The sequence below is a fragment of the Capsicum annuum genome, chromosome 4, assembly GCF_002878395.1.
Source record: "Capsicum annuum cultivar UCD-10X-F1 chromosome 4, UCD10Xv1.1, whole genome shotgun sequence".
NCBI lineage: Eukaryota > Viridiplantae > Streptophyta > Magnoliopsida > Solanales > Solanaceae > Capsicum > Capsicum annuum.
The window spans coordinates 207,666,475-207,677,865 of NC_061114.1; the positions used below are offsets into that span (position 1 = coordinate 207,666,475).

Sequence of the window (11,391 nt, forward strand, 5' to 3'; positions counted from 1 at the left end):
GCTACCAACACTACAAAAAATAATCAATTTGCGGGGTTTAATTACATGGTTTACGAGGGTTTTAAACCCCCACAAAATACAATTCCAACGGTTTCAGAACACCCCACAATTCAAACCGTCACAAATAATTTGCGGTGATTTTTTCTGACTCCCATAATTAATTTGCGGCAGTTAACCTCCGTTACTCTAAATTTAATTATTTTTATGATAAATTTTTATTTAAAAGTTTCAGGGATCTAAAACCTCCATAATTTTTTTTAATTTTCAATAACTAATTATAAATTCTAATTTTAGCTCAATTTTAATTATTTCTTTAGACATAACCTACAATCCAATATTTGTTCAATCCATATATCATTAATACAACATGAGTAATTAAACATTATAATTGACAAGCATATAATGTAACATTAAACTTTAAAATTAAATTTTCAACATTAACTAATATCTTCAAAGTTCAAACTCCAAAATCAAATTTAAACACAAAAAATTCAATATTCTAAGATCCACTCCAATCACACAATTACATCACCATAATTGAATATCCAAGACAAATGCAACAAAATCAAAGAATGTCATTATGATCATTATCATCACGTGATCTCCTTGCATCCATGGACGAAATGAATTCACTAGCCGCATCACTTGACTACATAAAAATGTAAAGTATAAAAATCAATCGAAAAACCGCTTTAAATATAAGTAAAGAGGACATTATAAGCTGTGCAACTTAAAAAATACAAAATTCAACATGCCCTTTTTTTCTTTCTCCCTCCTCATGCTAACCATTGGTTCTATTATAAGAAAATTTTCAACTAAACTAAATTAACTATCAGACAGTGCAGATAACTAAATTAACTATCAGAGTTCAGACAGTGCAGATCTTTTGCTATCTTCTTGAGTCGTTGAGGCTTAAATAAGGTCAAAACTTCTACTGCTAAGTGCTCTATGGTTTACCGAGAATGCTCAAGTCCCAATTCCTAGTGTTGTATGACTCTTAGGCCTTATACTGTAATACAAATCCCACAGTCTAACTTTTCATCTGTAGAGCAAGGATTTCTGGAAATGAATGTCACCCTATAAGGCAAAACTCTGATATAAACTTAAAACTTACCAAGAAAAGAAGAATAATGTTAGCTCCAAATGATCATTCTATAGATAAATAACCATGATCATATTATTTTTCACTTCAAATACACCAAAATGATCTTCTATTAACATTACGAGATGTAGCAACACCTTCTCTTTCCTTTTTAATTTTTCTATCATTTCTCTCTATTTTGCTGCAGAAGTGCCATGATGCCTGCTGAGCTTGCATCAAAGTAGATCAACAGTAGATATCCTTAACTATAATTAATCAGCTCAAGAAATGAAAAATTCGAACATCAATTACGTCATATCAGTTACATCCTAGGTATATGTTGACTATTCTGATATAAAGCAATAAAAAATAAGCACTGCATGTCAATATTCACATTTTAGTTACAATTACAAAACAAGAAGAGTGTTATTCATGAAATCCTCAGAAGTTTTCTGTTCAGGCCAATTCTCAGAAGTTTTCTGCACTACTAGCCTATGTCTGGAATCCTCTACTAAAATCATAGTACTTTCAAACATCACATTAGAAATGCAGGTGAATAACATGTTCATTATTTTTTAGATGAACCAATTGACTGCACAAAATGGATTCACAACCAATCAATCAATGTACAATGAGATAATAAGCAACAAACAGGAAATTGGTCTGTAGCTTTTCTAAGTTCTTTATCTAGAAGTCATACAAGTCTTCCTTGGAACAAAGTTTAACAGTTAAAATCTACTAGGTATTCCCAATGATATATTAAGCAGTAAACAGTGTCAACAATAAGTTAGCACAAATGATTTTTTCAAAATCAAGTATGGCTTGCACCAGTGGTATATAGATTTGGCATTGCATTCTTAGAGGAAAAGACGATTAAAAATTTTCTTATCAGTGAACTTATGACTTTCATTACTGGAGTTGAAAGAAATATAGGTTACATAAAGCTTCAGTCTTCTTATATGAATCACAACACCAACCATATTCAAACAACAACAACAACACATCCAGTGAAATCCCACAAGTGATTATGTAGAATCTTACTATTTTGTTTGATGAGTAACCTGTAACATGTACAATCACAAATAGGGTAAGAGTAAACTTTCAAGATTACCTAATATATATGGTATTCAAAAATTTGTATGCTGGTACTTACTGAGCATGAGAACTATGTGAGAATCAATGTATAATCATGAATAGTGGAAGACTAAACTTTCTAGTTTAACTAGGAGTTATGGCCCTTCAAATCTGTGGATACTCACTGAGCAACGAAACCTATGCCCGATTATTTTCTGAACAATTTAGTCCTAAAATCATATTGAAGGAAGTTTTCTAAAAAAAAATCTATACTTTCTAGGATTTTTGAATAGTACCTGGGAGAAAAGGATCCCAACCAGTTGGGAAGAGGGTTGAGTTGTTCTTACACTTAGCTCCGGGTAGGTAAGTGCGAGGTTTAGAGAACTTCTAATATGCTTAAAAGAAAAATTGACGGCTATTGTAGTGAAATGGACTTTAATAGACTGAATATCTATAGATGCGGAATACAACTAGCATGGGACTGATGTGCAGTTGTTTCTGTACATACCTGTAAGATACCACTTTATGAGGTTTCTTTAATTATTGTATTAGTATGGTCATGGTTTCTCATTAAATATGTGGTAATGGTATATTCAACAGTGTTCTTTAATTTCTTATTTATCTTATGATTTTCTTAACGTGCAAAACTCACTATCACTGGGTGATACAAGAAGGACCAAGGAAACACGAAACACATACTAAAATCAGTCCACAAGTTCAAGAACCCGAGGACCTATTTGGTGACCACTCTCGGATTCACTACAACAACAAGAAGAACGAGATATAAAGGTGTAATTGACACCAAAACAGCCACCAAAATGTGATAAACACAAGAAGATAGACAACAATATGATAAGATCAATAACAACAACAAATGGCTTACAATAACAAGAACACAACAACTACACAAGATTACAAGAAATGGAAAGATAGTAGTATGACATAAACTACTACAAACACTAAGAACTAAGATGTATATTAAACATCAAAACCCATAGAACATGTAATAGAAACACCTACACTCTTCTTGGACACAAGAGGGACCTCGATCCTTTAAGCACCCCACGTTCTAAGCCAAGAACAAACAACACAAGTGAATTCACACTTGGTGTTCACCTAATTTTAGGTTGCCTCTAAAAGGAAGAGAGGACTTGTATTCCAAAGTGTCCTATGACTTACAAACCCTAAGAGGTTCTATTTATAGCTATTACAAAATAGAAGCTAAAATGCCCTTTAAGAGCTAGGCGCCCTTTAAGTGTATTTTAGGGGCTGACTTGTTGTGTTCCAAGACTCCTTTTTACACTTTAAGTGTGAGATTAGGATCGATTTGGTATGTTTTAAGTCCTTCACTCGCGCACTCCAAGTCTCGGGTTCATTACACTCTCACATGCGTCCATCTCCGTGATCATACTTGTATCACTGGGACTCAAAAATATTGCTAGACAAAACAACTTCTTATATCACCCCAAAAATATTAAATGATCTTATTAATGTGGTGCAATGCCTCTTGTACGATTTTTTATGGAAATGGATAAAAATAAAAAGAATCTGAAATCATGCAGAATTCACCTAAAAATAATTGAAGGAGCTCTATCCTATGTCATTTTCGGGTGTCTGCAATCACAAGAAAAAACCTAGCTTAGTAATAATTTGCTAATATGTAAACAGCCTTCAAAAGAAAAAGGGACATAATTTATCTACATTGGTCTGCAAGAAAATAAGACCAACCAAAATAACTGACACCACTGGCAAGCTTAAAAAGCATATAAATATATATATATATGGAAGAACAGAGTACCCTAGGGAAATGTGAACAACAAAGATATAAGAGCTAACCTGTGGATCCTCAATAAAGGTCAAAAATTGTTATCCTTTAATTGAGAACCTGAAAACAAAAAGAAGGCAACTAAATAAAATTACCCAACATATATAAAACTTCATAAAGTAAAACACTTGCATAACTTAAAATATATCAAAATTCATACCCTTTGCTACTCTTCAGGAAGAATGTACCTACTCCATTACAAGATACGCCAACATCTGATGTATTTAATTTGCGTCCATAAATATCAAAGAAATTAACCTAAATCAAAACAATGAGCAAATGTGAGAAACTAGCCCTAAATAATACGAACCTGTAGGGTATTAAGCAATAGAAAGTCCCAATAAGCTGAAATAAACAGGAAGGACCAAAAGTAAACAGAAATAACAGGCCAGGAAGAATAGAAAAAAAGATAGTTGCTCAGCTTAAGAATTATGTCCACAGGACACAAGCAAGACAAAATGCACAACATGCTGCGCGCTCTATAAAGCTAATACTTCCCCTTTCTCTTGATTGCTTCTAAAAAGAGAAAACTTCCTTAGAAACCTTTCACGTGCAAGAACTAAATATCTTAGACTGATACCAGTTAGAGCTGTACAGTCTTTCTGCTATAAACATAGGTGTTTTGACTTTGGTTTAATCAACTTCATATTGTTCCCAAACTTGTACCTTTTGGCCTTGATTTTTTTCCACAGACCTCCAAAAATTTGTTTGAACAACCTCTTTAAGTATTTATTTCTAGTTCTCCCAGAAAAACTATGAGTAACGTAAATTTGTCCCTCGCACTCGCCTGTGTTAGTTTGTAGTAGGTAAAAAATAATCTTTCCCCAATGGCAATAATTGCAGCAATAATTGGAAGAGATCAATTTCTAGTAAAGCATAAAACAGATTAAGGTTCAAGCCAAAATCCAAGAAGCTAGGTGGAAAGTTCAGATGTATCATAAATATAATCTGAAAGAAAGGTTCTTTCTAGAAGAGTGAAAAGGCAGTCGGGATTCTGGAGTACCTATGATGCTCCAGGCGAAGATTCGGTTTAGATCTCTCTCAATCCTCTTCAGTAGTCTTCAAGAAAAAACACAAAATCTTGATGATTTTGAGATTGATTTAATAGGTGAGTTAAATTGTCCATGGAGTTTCTGAGAAAGAGAGAGAAAGCTGAGAAACAAGGTCAATAAGGCAGTTGTTGTTGAACACGACAGCCATGAATTATCACAGTGAAACTTTAAAAGAGGAGATTTGTGTATTAGCAAGGATCATGGAGATTTGTGTATTAGCAATAATCATATAAAGCTAACATATTTCAATATGTTTAGAAGTTCAGCACATGCATACTCTCATACAGGTGTTATGGCTTTGTATTTATAAGAAGTTAATCATTAGAGAACTTTGCCTTAGGCTTTCATCTTCTCTTAGAAAGACCTTTATTTACTAAAATTATCCCCTATAAGGATATTTCTCTTTTGTCGCTCTAAGAAACTAAAGCTTTGATTCCTTTACCCCGTTCTCCCGCCTGCAGCTTGACCATTCTCTTAAAAAATAAGAACACTGTTGGGTTTTCTTATTTGTCTTATGGTTTCTTATTGATCCAACAAATTCAAATTCATAATGCAAAGGAAACTTCCAAATGGAATATTTTCCATTGGAAATATGTTAGAAATTGCTTGCCGACAACGTTTCCATCTTTGATCTTTTTGATTGTGCCATCAAAGATTTAATGATTCACAAATTTAAATATAAAATCTCTAGCTAAGGATAAAAGAATATCGTTTATCTCACCACACTAAATTCTTATAGAAATCTAAAAGAACCCCAGGAATGGTCCACATAATAACCTAAGTCTTCAATGGACCCTTGAATTATACAACTCTAAGACTTGCAAACAGAAGCTCCAAATATGCAAATAAGCCAAACGTTTACATAACATTAGTAATCCAATTTCAATCCTAAAATAAATTCTTGATTAAACCAAAGAATGAAAGAGTTCCTTAACATTAAAACTTGAGTGCATTATAGTACTGTGGTACAATCAGTGGAACAACCTACAGAGCTTGGGGATTTCCATCTTCCCATGCTTCTGTGGTCATTGCAATGATCTACCCACCTAAGCCATAGCTAGATCCAAGCTCAATGACTCTTGAGAGAGGGAAAGTAAAAATCAACTGAAATGATCGGCTGATTTGGGAAATGAGAGAGAAAAATTGAGAGGGAAAATGAGAGGGTCAATCGATAATTTGGAGCTGCCTATCGATTTGGAAAAGTGAGGGAAAATATTTTGTCCAATTAAAAAAAAAGAAGGAAAATGTTAGTGCTATTTTTTCCGATTATAACGGGGGTCTAAAACCCTCGTAAATTTATATTTTTATGGCAAATAAGCGTTATTTTTTCGGTAGATAGCGGGGGTTTAAAATCCCTCAATTTATAGCGGGGGTCTAAAACCCCCACAACTTTATAAATTTTAGCGGCAGATTTTTAACTCATTTCATATTATTTTACGGTGGTTAAAATAACCCTCACAAATAAACCCCCACAATATTATTCATTTTTTGTGTTATATTTTCATACACCAATATAAACGATTTCTCTAACGAAAATGAAACATTCAGTGGTGATCGCGATTACACTCGGCCACCCACTCTTCTCCACAGACGATATCATTATTGGGGATAGCATAACATGCATGTAAAAGGAACCCTGGATATATTGGGCTTGCTACCAACCAAATCACCAAATGATGAGGCTCACAGCTTTGTAAAAGCCCAATAAAGCTCCTATTATAAAACAAGAGTAATTTATATAAATTCTTGAATCTTTAAATTATATTATATAAAATCTTGATTATTTTGTTAATTACATTTTATCCCGATTTTTTAAAATGATGATACATATGTTATACGGTGATACATATAAAAAATTGATACATTTAAAACTGACAAAGATATTTATTTAAGAAAATAATAGATTCTCTTTTATTCTGTGGAGCAAATCCTGCATAATCAGTTATATAATGAATTAATCAGATTCAAAAAAAAAAATTCAATACCCTAATTTCTGTCAATCCTAATTCAATCCAATATGATCCCATTCACTTTCTTTGCTAACCCACCATCCATGGCATCCAACTCTACTTTCTCTCCTCCGCTGGGGACGAGGACTTCAATTACGACATCGCTTGGTATGGTAACATCCAGTACCTGCTCAATATTTCTGTCGTTGGAGCTTTAAATTGCCTCCTTATTTTTCATCTTCGGTAAGCTTCAAAGCGACCACCATCGCATGCCGGGGCCCGCTGCCACTGCCTCTAAGCTCCTCACTGCCTGGTACGGCATTGGCATTGAAATTGCTTGACACTGTGGCACCAATGGTGCTCAATATCCAACCCAGTTGATGTCTTCTCCGATAATGGCCAACCCTCCTGCTGATTCACCTTCGCTGATTATTATTTGAATTATTATTTGGTGGCAGGGAATTACTATGTAATACATCTGAAATATATGTGATACATTTGTTTGAAGTTTGAAATTTGAAATGTATCACCCATTAATATCATATGATGAATCACGCAATAATTGATGACGTTAGTGGGGTGATTTTTTTGGTAGGTGTTATGGGAATTTCCAGTGGTGAGTGGCCGTTTTTTAGCGGACTAGCGCTGGTTCACCGTAATAGTGAGCTCTGGTGATGGGGATGACTACTCCGTTTTTAGATACAGTGTGAACAAAAATTTATCACTCATTAATAACATATGAATCACCCAATAATTGAAATAAATAATCGTATCTACCATATGAATCACCATAATACCATATCTATCACCCATTAATATCATATGAACCACCCAATAATTGAAATAAATAACCGTATCTACCATATGAGTCACCATAATACAATATGTATCACCCGTTAAAATCATACAAACTGTTTATATCGTATAAATCAACATAATACCCATATAATGATATTATACTTATCATACATATGAATCACCATTAAAAGAATAAACATGTATGAATAACTAAATAAATTTATATATGTATCAATAGATTTAAAAAAAAAAAAGGGAGAGATTTTAGGAGAGGAAAAAAAAGTTGCATGCGTTAATGGAGGAGAAAAAAATTAGGAAGGAAGATGATTTAAGGGTTAATGGAGGAGAAAAAATCAAGAAGGAAGATGATTTAACTGTTGATAATTACGGAGCTATTTTAGGAGTGAAAATCCTTAAAAAAAAATAGCTGGAATGAGTTAATGATGGAGTAAAAATAGGACGGAATTTTATTGTTATGTATCAAGAGTAAAGTTGAAAATCGAAATTTTATATAAATTTTTAAAAAGTAAGGAATATTAGATAATATAATTTCTTAAATTTGAGATTTGTGTAATTTATCCATAGAAGCTCTTGAGTGTGGAGGTTATCCAAATTGTCCGATATAACTAGCTCTATGTTTTGGAGGCATTTGGAGTGGCCTCCCCTCACCAGATACACCTAGTGGCCTTCACATATTCCAACCTGATAATTTATCCCTTAATTTCATGATGGATAAGATAAGGTGAAATATTTTAAGACTAAATTTATACCATCAAGCAAATATAGTATAGATTTGATACCAAATTTAACCTTGAGATATTCCACTTTATTCGTATACCTAAAGATAGTGTATTACAAGATTGTCTAGATATTTATGCCTTATTATTTGTGATGGAATTAGTTAAATTTTAATTGACCCACAAATTTCAAATCTTTACTAAGAACTAGTCCATAAGTTTCCCATGATTGATGAAATAATGAAGAAAAGGAAACATAACAAAAAAGTAAAAAAAATTAGTGTCAATTCAACAAAATAACCCACAAACAATAGAGAGAGACGACAGGGAATAGCCATAGTAAGAGTACAGGATTTACTTTTATTTTATCCCACACCGACCGACCGAAAAATTCAACAAATATAACCTGAACGTCTTCTATATAGCATTGCCGAGCCTGGCATCGCGGGCTTGTTACCCAAATGGGGGAAACAAAATGATGGGACATACGGTAACACATTCCCGCAGTCAATATGGACGACATTTCCGAGACGATTAGTCCAAAGTAACCGCTCGGTAAATGGGGCCGGTCCTTGATTGAACCATCATTTTTTTGGGCAAGGAGAAATCGATAATGAGCTATCGCTTTTTATTCAAGTGGGGGCGAAAAAAATGACGGGACTTTTCAATGACGCAGGCTCGACCGTTGACGATGCTTTGGGCTTTAAGCATGTATAAGTACGATCGTTGTGAGGGGTGGGGGGTAAGGCGTTGTTTGAGCGAGAGTGCTACTTTCCGCAGTTTCGGTAAAAGAATGATGTTCTGAGATGACTAGTCCGTGTCGGGGAACAAGGTAAAGATAATAATCACAATATTATATTTATTGTAAATGTATTTATTGAATGTCTATCAAGATCTATCAAGATCAACTTAGATAACTATTAGAAGTTGAACCATCTATCTTTTACTCCGTAGGAGTAAATTTTCCCTATAATTAGAGGAGTTTTGTTCATTGTATTGACAATCTTATGATCTCTTATCCTCAATAGAAGAAATAAGAATCACTTTCTCTATTTTCTCTACTCTTCTTATTTATTCTTTCTTATTTTATAACATGTTATCAACACAAAGTCTCTTACCAATTGAGATCTGTACGAAGTCTCTTACCAATTGAGATCTGTTCGATAAGCTTAAATCTTTGGTACGATAAGAAGTTGATTTAGTCATAAGGCTTGTTTTATAATAAAGTTATATTTGTTCTTGAAATTTCGTGATGAAACACGTCGTAAATCACGATGCAATGGTTTAGCTTGTAACTGAAACACTTGTGAACACGAACAAGTTTTGTTTCTTTTCCTTATTTGTCGATACTCACTTGTTTTTTATTTTGCAAGTACAGTACGTGGCTACACAAGGTAAATGAATGACTTGCTAATTATTACGTGCTAAATTGGTTGTGCTTGAAAAAAAATCCACATGAAATTTTTATGAGAACAATAATAATTATATGGCTGAAAGCTACTTTTTAATATAAAATAAAGGAGATGTCAGATGACATAATCATGTCAATAGTGCCTCAAGATCTGACCACTTTAATGATATTATGAAAGTTTAGTTTTATAATAATATTGAGATAATTGAGATTGTTTTGCTACTAACGAATTTTTTGTAAGTTTTCGAGTCTCTAACTAATTTAGATTATCAACACAAGATTCTGCCAAATTAGGTGAGATTATAAATCTAAAGGTAATTTCTTATGTTATCTGTATTTTGCTATTAATAATATAATTATTGTTGGATTTGAGAAAAATAATTGGTTTGAAACCATTTATATTTTGAATTTATTTTTCAAGAACAATATTATCAAAACAGATGATAATATGTTGGGTTCAAGTCCCATCGATTTATGTCTAAAATGCCTTTATATGGATAAGACGTTGAGTTTGAATCTCAATGCACCATATTGATACATTATGATGGTTAAGGCAAAATAATGGGTATTTGATGAAAAGTCATGAAATTTGACCCATTGAATATGCTACATTCCATGAAGTGAATGTGGTAGCAATATATGATAAGTCTGAAATATGACAACTTACTTCATTCTTGAGGTGTATGTGGTAGCAGTGCATAATATGTCTGAAAGAAGACTAGTGACTGAATGCACAAATATACGCGTGGAGGGACAATATGATAATGATCATCAAAAGTGATGATATTTTCACACGCTTATATGATTATAAGATATGCTAGAGAAAAATTCTCTACATTATATGTATGCCTCGATTTGCTTCTGAAGTAGCAAAATTGAAAGAGGTTATAAGCTATCATAATTTGATAGACTTAAGACACGATTATATTTCATTCCTGAGGAATGAAAAACTTATTAATGCAAACGTGCACTTGATTGTGATTGTATCACAACTCACCTCCAAAAGAGGTTGAATAATTTTGAAATCTACTTCTGAAGTAGTAAATCTGAAATTTATTCATGTAATAGTAAATCTGAAATTTACTAAAGAAAAAGTACATGTCATGGTAAACTTGGAGTTTACTACAATAAAAGTTCATAAATTGATATGAACGATTGTGACATCTCGAAGATATGCATATATTGAAGAACTAGAAGTTTTTTCAAGAATTGTTTATTTCGTTTGTTCTCATGACAAGTTAGTTGGACCAACTAATATTGGATTTGGATCCCTTCAAATCTGAAAATTATAAAAGGTGAATAAGGGCCCGTTCACCTATCATATGATATGTTAAAAAGATGCACCAATAAGATGATCACATGTACATTCATGGTCAACCTACGTTTGACATTCATAAAGTTACTTGTTCAATATAAATTGAGCATAATTTTCATATTGTGTAATCAAGATAATTTATCTTGATG

The 11,391-nt window shown here is 33.0% G+C and overlaps 1 long non-coding RNA gene across 2 annotated transcripts; it reads right to left on the bottom strand.

Moving 5' to 3' along the window:
- Positions 1-428: 428 nt before the first annotated feature.
- Positions 429-5,899, bottom strand: LOC107867490. Of its 2 annotated transcripts, XR_007054586.1 has the most exons (5): positions 4,984-5,899; positions 4,141-4,238; positions 3,992-4,040; positions 3,725-3,769; positions 429-649 (listed from the first exon to the last, which is right to left on the bottom strand). It is a non-coding gene; the product is annotated as an uncharacterized LOC107867490 (long non-coding RNA). The 2 variants fall into 2 exon arrangements; XR_007054585.1 differs by lacking the exon at positions 3,725-3,769 and having other exon boundaries at positions 4,984-5,878.
- Positions 5,900-11,391: the final 5,492 nt, after the last annotated feature.